The 10823-nt window shown below is 38.8% G+C and overlaps 1 long non-coding RNA gene across 4 annotated transcripts in view; it reads right to left on the bottom strand.

Annotated features, from left to right (window-relative positions):
* Positions 1-3785: 3785 nt before the first annotated feature.
* Positions 3786-10823, bottom strand: part of LOC102552423 (uncharacterized) — a 36596-nt gene continuing 29558 nt past the window's right edge. For 2 of the 4 annotated variants that reach the window (XR_015624735.1, XR_015624738.1), the window contains exon 3: positions 5630-6242. This is a non-coding gene — a long non-coding RNA (uncharacterized LOC102552423). Of the gene's footprint in view, positions 4277-5629; positions 6243-10823 lie in introns of those variants that run through there. The other 2 variants (XR_015624737.1, XR_015624736.1) reach the window with 2 other exon arrangements.

Genomic DNA, 10823 nt, shown 5'->3' with positions numbered 1-10823 from the left:
AAAGGGTATCATGGGTTTAAGATACTTACACTAAAATCCAATTTTGATTAACTCTGCTAGGAGTTAATACCATGCTAGAAAAAAGAAATACAGCTTACTATCTAGAGATATATAAAATCTGGGGTTGACAATGTAGATAAATGTCAATTTAGTTGTCTTACTCTTAGGGGAAAAAAAATCTTACTTCCCCTTCTAGTATACAAGCATTTATAGCTAATTCTGGCAGCTGTATGCAGCCACGTACGTGAGAGTCAGCTTATGGGTTTTGTGTGGAAGTGGGGTGTTGTGATTAAAGCTGTAGAAACGCTTTCCTTTCTCCTACTCATGGTGATGATTAGTGCCAGGAGATGTCAGAAACCAGAAGATGACCTCACTGTCTCTATCAGACTGGGTCAAAGTGAAACAGGAATACCACCTGACCCATTATATAAAACTCTCACCTAAGTCTGAAATAAACATCATGTAACCCATTAAAACCTGAGTATTTATTTCTAGAATGGGCCTAATTAGTTAATCTCTTTAATTTCCAAGTACAGAAAAATGCCATCTAATTCTAACCTTTCCCAGTTTATATTTTCTTTTGAAAATATATTTGAGAAAAAATATAAATGTTACACAAATAAAATATTGAATTGTTTATTCTAATTTATCTGCAATAATCATTTTATTATGATTTGAAACATGTTTTGCAAATACAATACTGTTTCATTGAAGTGATTTCAGTTTCATGGCTATCTGTTTTATTTTTTTCCACATTTGTGTTTATGAGATTTGTCATTAAACATTGACAAAGGGAAGGTTGTTTCTAGACAGGAGGCATCCTCTAAAGATATCATGTGTGACTGCTGTGACAAAGCCCAGAGCCAAGGGATGGCCTGTGTATGTCTTGCATATTTTTGAAGTTCTTCATTATGACACTTTTGTTTGTTTGTGACAGGTTCTTACTATGTAGCCCAGAGTATCCTGGGGCTCCCTGTGCAGTCCAGGCAGACCTTGAACTAGTTAGTGTCAATCTTCCTGCCCCAGCGTCTAAAACACTGGGATCACAAGTGTGACCCACCATAGGGCAGCCTATATAGACAAAACAATTTATCACACACCACACCCCCACACACACAAACACACACACACACACACACCCGCATGTTGATACCACTGTCTGTCTTTCTCTTTCTTTTTTTTTTTTTTTTGGAGCTGGGAACCGAACCCAGGGCCTTGTGCTTCCTAGGCAAGCGCTCTACCACTGAGCTAAATCCCCAACCCCTGTCTGTCTTTCTCAAAGGAATGCCCTCTGCAATTCACAGCTGTTGTGCTAGGAGAGAGAGGGGAACTTCAGGAAGTAGCTCCAGTCCCGGGCAGGGCCTCTCCCTCTAAGGGTCTGAAATTCCTTTCTTCTGTAGGGTCTATTGTTGGGCTGTTACTCTTGAATTCAGTGTCACAATAGTCTCTTATTGTCAGAGAACAGTTTGCACTGTGTTTGCATTATTAAGTGTATCTTGCAATATAAAACCAGTCCTTCTAATACGTCAAACAGTAGTGTGATTGAGTGCTAACTAAAGTCAGTTTACAGTGGGTTTGTAACAACTGACTTTGCCCTTACTACCCACAATTCATTCCTTCAAAGTACTGCCTATGACTCTCAAAACACAGATTTATCAAATTCCTTTTTGGATCACGTCCCAAAAAATTGCTTAGGAAGTTTATTTGTTATGGATTTTCATCATTAACTTTTCTATGTTCAGTAAAATTCCCAGTTGTCCAATTTGGGGCATAATTTCACCTGTAAAACAATGTTTATAAGAGAACACTTTCCCTAAATAGAATCAATGGCGTTTGGACCTTAGAGATTGCTGATTATGGAGCTGGAGTGATGGCTAAGGAGTTAAGATCCCTAATGACCTTCCAGAGAATCTAAGTATAGTTCCCTGTATCCATAGCAGAAGTTTACAATATCCTATAACCAACTCCAGAGGATATGGCTTCTTCTGGCCTCCTTGGGCACTGAACTTATTTTTTTTTCTTTCTTTTTTTTTTTTTTCCAGAGCTGGGGACCGAACCCAGGGCCTTGCGCTCGCTAGGCAAGCGCTCTACCGCTGAGCTAAATCCCCAACCATGGGCACTGAACTTATATATGAACACATATGAACTTATATGAATACATCCCCACACAGATATATATGGCATGCTATCACTGGTGTAATGGAGGGATGGATGTCATGGGACTAACCAGTACTTTTCAATTGGTCTTTGATTCTACTGGATGACTGGCACAAGATCTGCTCAAGATCAAGCCAACCTACATCTAGTATAGATAGGGAGGGACTCATGAAATCCTACCCCTAACTGTAGAGCAATTGATAACTGCTGGTGGTGAGACAGTCAGTTTTCTTCAGAGATGCAGCCCCAAAGAGATCTGTGTACCTGCAGGCAGCACCAAGTAGGGTCAGGAAAGGTAAGTAGAGGCAGGGAAGGAGTTGGAGGGAGGGGATGGGAGGAGTTGATTTGATCTGAACACATTATCTAGACATATGGAAATCCAAGAATAAGGAGATTGTAAAAAAAAAAATCTAAGAAGAAATTATTTCAGTGTGCAGTTCAGTTTCCAAACCTTCTTTCTGGCAAGGCTGTCCACCCCTTGCCTGTATTCATTCTCTTTTGATGACACCTGTGATCCAGAAGAGTTCAAGACAAATTCCCTTTGGTTCTGTTTCCTGTATCTTAGGCAAAATGATTATAAAACAGAAACTCGCAACCACGCGTCTGAATTAAAGTAAAGTTATCTATTGCTTGGTTTCTGAGAGAATCATTTTTGCTTAGGTAGAATCTGTCACTATTCAAGAAACTTGGTACACCCATAAGACTCTCAACAATCTTTCTCTCTTTTCCTTATCCAGTGAGGTGAAGCAGCATAATCTGATAGGGATAATAAGTGGTCTAAAAGAAAAATCAATTTATATCCCATTTCTGATACTTGGTATGAACGTTCACTTGACCTCTGAGACCCAGTTTAGCCTTGTGTTAATGGGAAGGCTTGCAACACTCACATGAATTATGTGTTAATTACATAGGTCTTGTTGAATGGCATTCAACAAATATTGTTGCTACAAGATGTTTGTGCACTAAAGAAGCTAATGTATTTCTGTAGAACACACTGTGGAATTTATTTATGAAAGGCAAAGAAATATGCCTATTTGGTCAGAACGCATTGTGTTGTGCAGAGTTCATATGCAAACAATATGGTTTGCTTAACAATTCATATCATATTTAAAAAATTATATGTAAACTAGGAAATACTATATTTTAAACCACAAGAGAAATTAAAAAAATGACTATCTTCATCTAGAATTGTGTTTTCAGTGGTTCATTAGAGAGGAACAAAATCCCATGAGGAGACTACGTCCTTGTGATGGTTTGTATAGGCTTGGCCCATGGAGCTGCATTATTAGGAAGTGTGGACCTTGAGAGTAGGTGTGACCTTGTTGGAGGAAATGTGTCACTGTGGGTGTGGGCTTTGAGATCCTCCTCCTAGCTTCCTGGAAGCCAGTCTTCTGTTTGCTTTCAGAACAAGAAGTAGAACTCTCAGCTCCTCCTGCACCAGGCCTGCCTGGACACTGTCATTCTTCTGCCTTGATGATAATGGACTTTACCTCTGAACCTGTGAGCCAGCCCCAATTAAATGCTGTCCTTATAAGAGTTGCCTTGGTCATGATGTCTGGTCACAGCACCCTAACTAAGATAGTTTTATCTCTGGTAGTGTTGGAGATTGGAGTTGATCACGTCAGAAAAATGGTAAATCATCCACAGTTTCTTTAATAAGAGAAGGGGAACCATGGAAGAACAACACAGGGCTCCATCTCAGACTGACCTTACAAGCAGAGGTAGAAGCAGGACTTCCGTGCTAAATCTGGGGGTTGGGGGATGCTATTGAGCTGGTTTGAATAGGAAATGGCTCCCACAATCTGGCATTTGACACTTGTTCCCAAGTTGGTAATGTTGTTTGGGGAGGTTTAGGTGAAAGGGTCCATGGTAGAGGAAATTCAGCACTAGGGGGTGGGCTTTGAGATTAAAAAACTCCAGCCACTTCTAGTTTGTTTTACCTGTTTGGTGGTTGAGGATGTGATCCCAGGACTCAGGATGCAGAGGTGGAGTGGCCACAGGTTCTAGACCTAGCTTAGCTACCTAACAAGACTCAGTCACAAAACATCTGAGGCCTGATGGGAGCTGAACATGTAAGCAGGAGACCACATTTGCCATGACTCTTTGCCAGTTCATATCCCTGAAAATAATGATATAATTTGCCTTATTAAATAGGAACAAGGAAGAAACTTTCCCAGACCCATATGCCTAACTAATTGTGTCTATTTAGAGAAATTGTAATCTAGGAATGAAATATCTTTTGGTTCCTTCCAGCTACTTGCCATACTTGTAAAAAAAAAATCATTTATACAAATGACTCTGCATGTTGTAAATGACCAAGATCATTACCACCTAATTACAATCATTATCATTATCTAATGGTATTTCTGAAAGAGACCACCTGCCTGTCCTAGCAGACGCTCCAAGTGATGGATTGGTAAGTAGATCATTATGTTTGGGTGCATTTGAACTGGTTAAGGATTAAATTTGGAATTAAACTGGAGTAAGCTTGGTAACACTTTCCTAAATAGGAAACATATTTAGAGAGAGAGTTTTTTTTTATGTTATTGGAATTTTGAAGTTTGGTTTTTTTGTTTATATAAAACTCTATGTAGCTGAGTCGACCTAAGAAATATATGAGGCGATGCATTGCTTGTGTGAATTCTGCCTGGAAAACGTGTGTCACATGGGGAGCTTAATTAAATAGAAACATATGCGTTATAAGTGGGCTTTTACAGTAGGAAAGCACTGGCACATAGGCTCCCTCTGAAGGATGTGAAGAAGCATTACCTTACATGCCAAGACAAAGAGAAAAAGAAAGGTTAGCTGGTCATTGCTGGAAAGTCAACAAACCAGTCACTCGGGGGCCAACTGAGAGACATAGCTCTCTTGGTATGGTAATTCATCCTTAAAATATCGGGCTAAGATGTATAAATGAGAGTCCAGCTTAATCACTCCAAATGTATTCATTATCGAGCAGCATAAGCAACGCGGGTGATGTTCTCAGGCTGCCGACTTCAGAGCAAAGGCTGTATTTAAGTGCTGTGTCCAGCCTAAGTGAAAGTAGATGGAGCACTGTGGTATTCCACACTGGACATGTTGGGAGCAGTCAGGAACAGTAACGCTTCAGACATGTTTAATGATATGGTGAATATGAAGTTGTTCCCTGTATGCAACAACATGATCCTTTTCAGCAAAAGACGATTAAAAGAATCCATCGTGTAACAAAACTTCTCAGTCTAATGTATGCTCCACTAAACTCCAGGCTCAGGAAAGTACAAGTACAAGCTATGAGGTAAAGGGATAGGCTTTTCCCCCACACATTAATGTGAGGTGAGACTGAAGACAAGATATGCCTTGAACAACTGGTGTCTATTTCCGCAAGAGAAGCCTCTACCTCTGCAGTACAGAAAACCCTGAGCCAATGAAAATGCATGCTCTAAGGTCAACTTTGTTGGTAATTTTAAAATATAAGCTGGAATTCATAAGCATCACCAATTTAACTATTCTCCTTTATAAAAGAATGACCTATCATAGCGATCTGTAAGATAATCTGAAAGTATGTAGACTTAAGGAAAGAACATCATAGTAATAATAACTCAAGAAACATATCCATACCAGAAGAATGGTGGCTGGGGACACCCCTCAATGGTGGCATAGCAGAGTGCTTATGTATCTTCTGTGCCATTTAGCACACATTTGAATGTTGGGGAATCTTTAAAGATCAAATGCAACAAAGTATCGCTATTTGAAAGAACAGATATGACATATGATATTGAACTCTACATGAATAGACTTTTGCTCCATGACAAGAACTTGGAATATAAAATAACGAGGTGAATTAATCCAGACAAGAGTCATGGTGAAGACTTTGGGCATTAAGACAGTTCTTTAGGTTGTTGACTTAGGCATGGCACATTAAGATGATTCCTTAGGTTGCTGACTTAGGCATTGGTACCCTCTCCACTCTTCCAGTGACTTCTGTCATTTCAGTGCCTTGAACTGTACCAGCTTTAAATAATCTTTGATGTTATGTGATTTAATCTTCTCAATGAGCTGCAAATCTGCCATCTTTGTTCTGGCCTGACCAGGGAGCAATCTTTCTCCTGCAGAGAAAACATAAATTATGAGTTCAGGAGGGGAAGGGGGAGACAGAAAGAACAAATGGCAGATGGATAAGATTGACCATGATAAGGCACACGGAAAAATTAGCACTTCTCACAGCACACTGGAATGTTCAAAAGATGTGAGCGCTATTCATGATTAGATGAAATGAATCCATCCTTAGGAGCTTCATTAACTTGTGTTCTAAGAGGCCATTTGAAAAACATCGAAATAATATTAAATTAAACTTCATGAATATTTATTAGACGAGTCTGTACATTTGAATACACATGCTTGAGTTAAAGTGATTTCAGTAAATCACTTTTATTTTTACACCATCAACTGAGAGTTCTCTGTGAAAGTTTGACTCCAGATACTGCATGTCTGGATGATCTATCTCCTTATTGTCTCATGTTTTAGGAACAATGAAAGGATCATGCTATACTGTTTGCATAATTTTTAATTTGATAATTAGTATAAGAGATGCCAAAATACAGGAATGCAATTCACTCTGATTAATAAATGTATGCATAGTATAGTCAATGCTTATGAGTGTGACAGAGAAAAAAATTACTAAGAAACCAAGTGGCAACAATAATAAAAATTATATGTAAACTTTTATATATATAATATAATATAATATAATATAATATATGTGTATGTATACATGCATATGAACTGTGTTTTGGCATATAAAATGAGAAAGACGTTTTATAAGGAGGAGTACAATTGCAATTATTGTGACAATATAGAAGGGACATAGCACACAAAGCAGATACACAAGCACCACCATCATTGAATAGTCTGCGTAGACTGACTTGATAAAATAATACTGTTTAAATTTCACTCCACCATAGATTTGTACATGACATTAATTTTAAGAGAACTTTACCTTCAACCTTTCAAAATAGCGTTAAGACCTTAAATCATAAAATGACTCCAAATGTCTCTTCATTTTAGCATGTAGAGACACTGAGAGGAAAAAAGGCGAATGCCTTTGAGATACAAATTCCCTGAGAGAGTCTTCTGCCACCTTTACTCAGTGCCACAAACTCAGGTTTAGTCTGTCGATGCCTGGGACGTCTACTCTTAGGAATACTGTTTATCCTGTTTCCGTTTGTCATAACCGGTGTGATAGATGGACACAGTTCAACATCCGCTAGGATCTGTTAGGCAAATCCACCAAGTAATGAGCTGAGCTAAGACCAGATCAACCTCATAACTGTTCCTATTCTTCATTGCTTCTTCTCTTCGGGGAAACATTCTGCTTTATTCATTTATTTATTTTCAATTTTTTAATTGGATTTTAAAATTTACATTTCAAAAGTTATTCCCTTTCTTGGTTTGCAGGACATAAACTCCCTATCCCATCCCCCTCCCTTTCTTCTATAAGGGTGTTCCCCTCCCCATCCATCCCCCTTCCTGCTCCCCTGACATTTTCCTACACTGGGGGTCTAACCTTGGCAGGACCAAGGGCTTCTCCTTCCACTGGTGCCCAACAAGACCTTCCTCTGCTACATATGCAGTTGGAGCCATGGGTCAGTCCATGTATAGTCTTTGGGTACTGCTTTACTGGGAGCTCTGGCTGGTTGGCATTGTTGTTCCCATGGGGTTGCAAGCCCCTTCAGCTCTTTCAATCCTTTCTCTAATTTCTCCAATGGGGGTCCCATTCTCAGTTTAGTGTTTTGCTGCTAGCATTCACCTCTGTATTTGGCATGCTCTGACTGTGTCTCTCAGGAGAAATCTATATCCGGTTCCTGTTAGCAAGCACTTCTAAGCTTAATCGATCTTATCTAGTCTTGGTGGCTTTATATATATGGCACCTGTGGGGCAGGATCTGAATGGCCATTCCTTCAGTCTCCACTCCAAACTTTGCCTTCCTATGAATATTTTTACCACCCCCCCTTTTTAAGGAGTGAAACATCCGCACTTTGGTCATCCTTCCTCTTCAGCTTCATGTGGTCTGTGAGTTGTATCTTGGGTAATCCAAGCTTTTGGGTTAATATCCACTTATCAGTGAGTGCAAACTATGTGTGTTTTTCTGTGATAGGGTTAACTCACTCGGGATGATATTTTCTAGTTCAATCCATTTGCCTATGAATTTCATGAAGTCATTGTTTTGGATAGCTGAGTAATATTCCATTGTGTAGATGTACCACATTTTCTGTATCCATTCCTCTGTTGAAGGGCATCTGGGTTCTTTCCAACTTTTGGCTATTATAAATGAGGTTGCTATCAACATAGTGGAGCATGTGTCTTTGTTGTATGTTGGAGCATCTTTTGGGTATATACCCAGGAGAGATAAAGCTTGGTCCTCAGATAGTGGAATGTCCAATTTTCTGAGGAACCTCTAGACTGATTTCCAGAATGGTTGTACCAGTTTGCAATCCCACCAATAATGGAGGAGTGTTCCTCTTTCTCCACATCCTCCCCAGTGTCTGTTGTCATCTGAGTTTTTGATTTTAGCCATTCTGACTGGTGTGAGGTAGAATCTCAGGGTTGTTTTGATTTGCATTTCCCTGATGACTAAGGATGTAGAGCATTTCTTTACGTACTTCTCAGCCATTGGATAATCCTCAGCTGAGAATTATTTGTTTAGCTCTGCACCCCATTTTATAATAGGGGTTTGGCTCTCTGGAGTCTAACTTCTTGATTTCTTTGTGTATTTTGGATATTAGCCCTCTATTGGTTGTAGGATTGGTAAAGATCTTTTCCCAATCTGTTGGTTGCCATTTTGTCCTAATGACAGTATCCTTTGCCTATAGAAGTTTTGCAGTTTTATGAAGTCCCATTTGTTGATTCTTGATCTTAGAGCATAAGCCATTGGTGTTTTGTTCAGGAAACTTTCTCCAGTGCCCATGTGTTCGAGATGCTTCCCCACTTTTTCTTCTATTAGTTTGAGTGTATCTGGTTTGATATGGAGGTCCTTGATACACTTGGACCTAAGCTTTGTACAGGGCCATAAAAATGGATTGATCTGCATTCTTCTACATGCTGATCTCCAGTTGAACCAGAACCGTTTGTTGAAAATGCTATCTTTTTTCCATTGGATGGTTTTAGCTCCTTTGTCAAAGATCAAGTGACCATAGATGTGTGGGTTCATTTCTTAGTCTTCAATTCTAATCCACTGATCTAACTGCCTGTCTCTGTGCCAATACCATACATTTTTTTTTAAATCACTATTGCTTTGTAATAGAGTTTGAGGTCAGGGATGGTGATTCCCCCAGAAGTTCTTTTATTGTTGAAGATAGTTTTTGCTATACTGAGTTTTTTGTTATTCCAAATGAATTTGCAAATTGTTCTTTCTAACTCTATGAAGAATTGAGTTGGAATTTTGATGGGGACTACATTGAATCTGTAGATTGCTTTTGGAAAAGAATTTTTTTAATATATTAATCCTGCCAATTCATGAGCATAAAAGGTATTTCCAATTTCTGAGATCTTCCTCAATTTCTTTCTGCAGAGACTTCTAGTTCTTGTCATACAGATCTTTCACTTGCTTAGTTAGAGTCACATGGAGGTATTTTATGTTATTTGTGACTATTGTGAAGGGTGTCATTTCCCTAATTTGTTTTTCAGTCTGTTTATCCATTAAGTAGAAGAAAGTTACTGATTTGTTTGCATTAACTTTATATCCATCCACTTCACTGAAGTTGTTTATCAGGCTTAGGAGTTCTCTGGTGGAACTTTTGGGGTCAATTAAGTATACTATAATAACTTCTACAAATAGTGATATCTTGATTTCTTCCTTTCCAATTTGTATCCTTTGACCTTTTCTTGTCTGATTGCTCTGGCTTGGACTTTTGAGTACTATACAGAATAAGTAGGGAGAGAGTGGGCAGCCTTGTCTAGTCCCTGATTTTAGTGGAATTGCTTCAAGTTGCTCTCCATTTAGTTTGATGTTGGCTACTGGTTTGCTGTATATTGCATTTGCTATGTCTAGGTATGGGCCTTGAATTCCTGATCTTTCCAGTACTTTTATCATGAAGGGGTATTCAATTTTGTCAAATGATTTCTCAACATCTAATGAAATGATAATGTGTTTTTTTTCTTTGAGTTTGTTTTATATAGTGGATTACATTGATGGATTTCTGAATATTGAACCATCTCTGCATCCCTGTGATGAAGCCTACTTGATCATGATGGATGATCATTTTGATGTGTTCTTTGATTCAGTTTTCGAGAATTTCATTGAATATTTTTGCATAGATATTCATAAGGGAAATTGGTTTGAAGTTCTCTTTCTTTGTTGGGTCTTTGTGAGGTTTAGGTATAGGCATAATTGTGGCTTCATAGAAGGAATTTGGTGGTGCTCCACCTGTTTTTATTTTGTAGAATAGTTTTGGCAGTATTGGAAGTCTTCTATGAAGGTCTGATAGAATTCTGCACTAAACCGATCTGGTCCTGGGCTCTTGTTGGTTGGGAGACGTTTAATAGTTATTTCTATTTCTTTAGGAGTTATGTGGTTGTTGAGATGGTTTATCTGTTCCTGGTTCAACTTTGGTACCTGGCATTTGTTAGAAAATTGTCCCTTCATTAAACCCGTCGTAGGACACCTCATCGCCCACAAGGTTCCATGCCTT

This window comes from Rattus norvegicus, chromosome 7 (assembly GCF_021556685.1).
Source record: "Rattus norvegicus strain SHRSP/BbbUtx chromosome 7, alternate assembly SHRSP_T2T, whole genome shotgun sequence".
Classification (NCBI taxonomy): Eukaryota; Metazoa; Chordata; class Mammalia; order Rodentia; family Muridae; genus Rattus; species Rattus norvegicus.
This window is presented reverse-complemented; position numbering and strand designations above follow the sequence as displayed.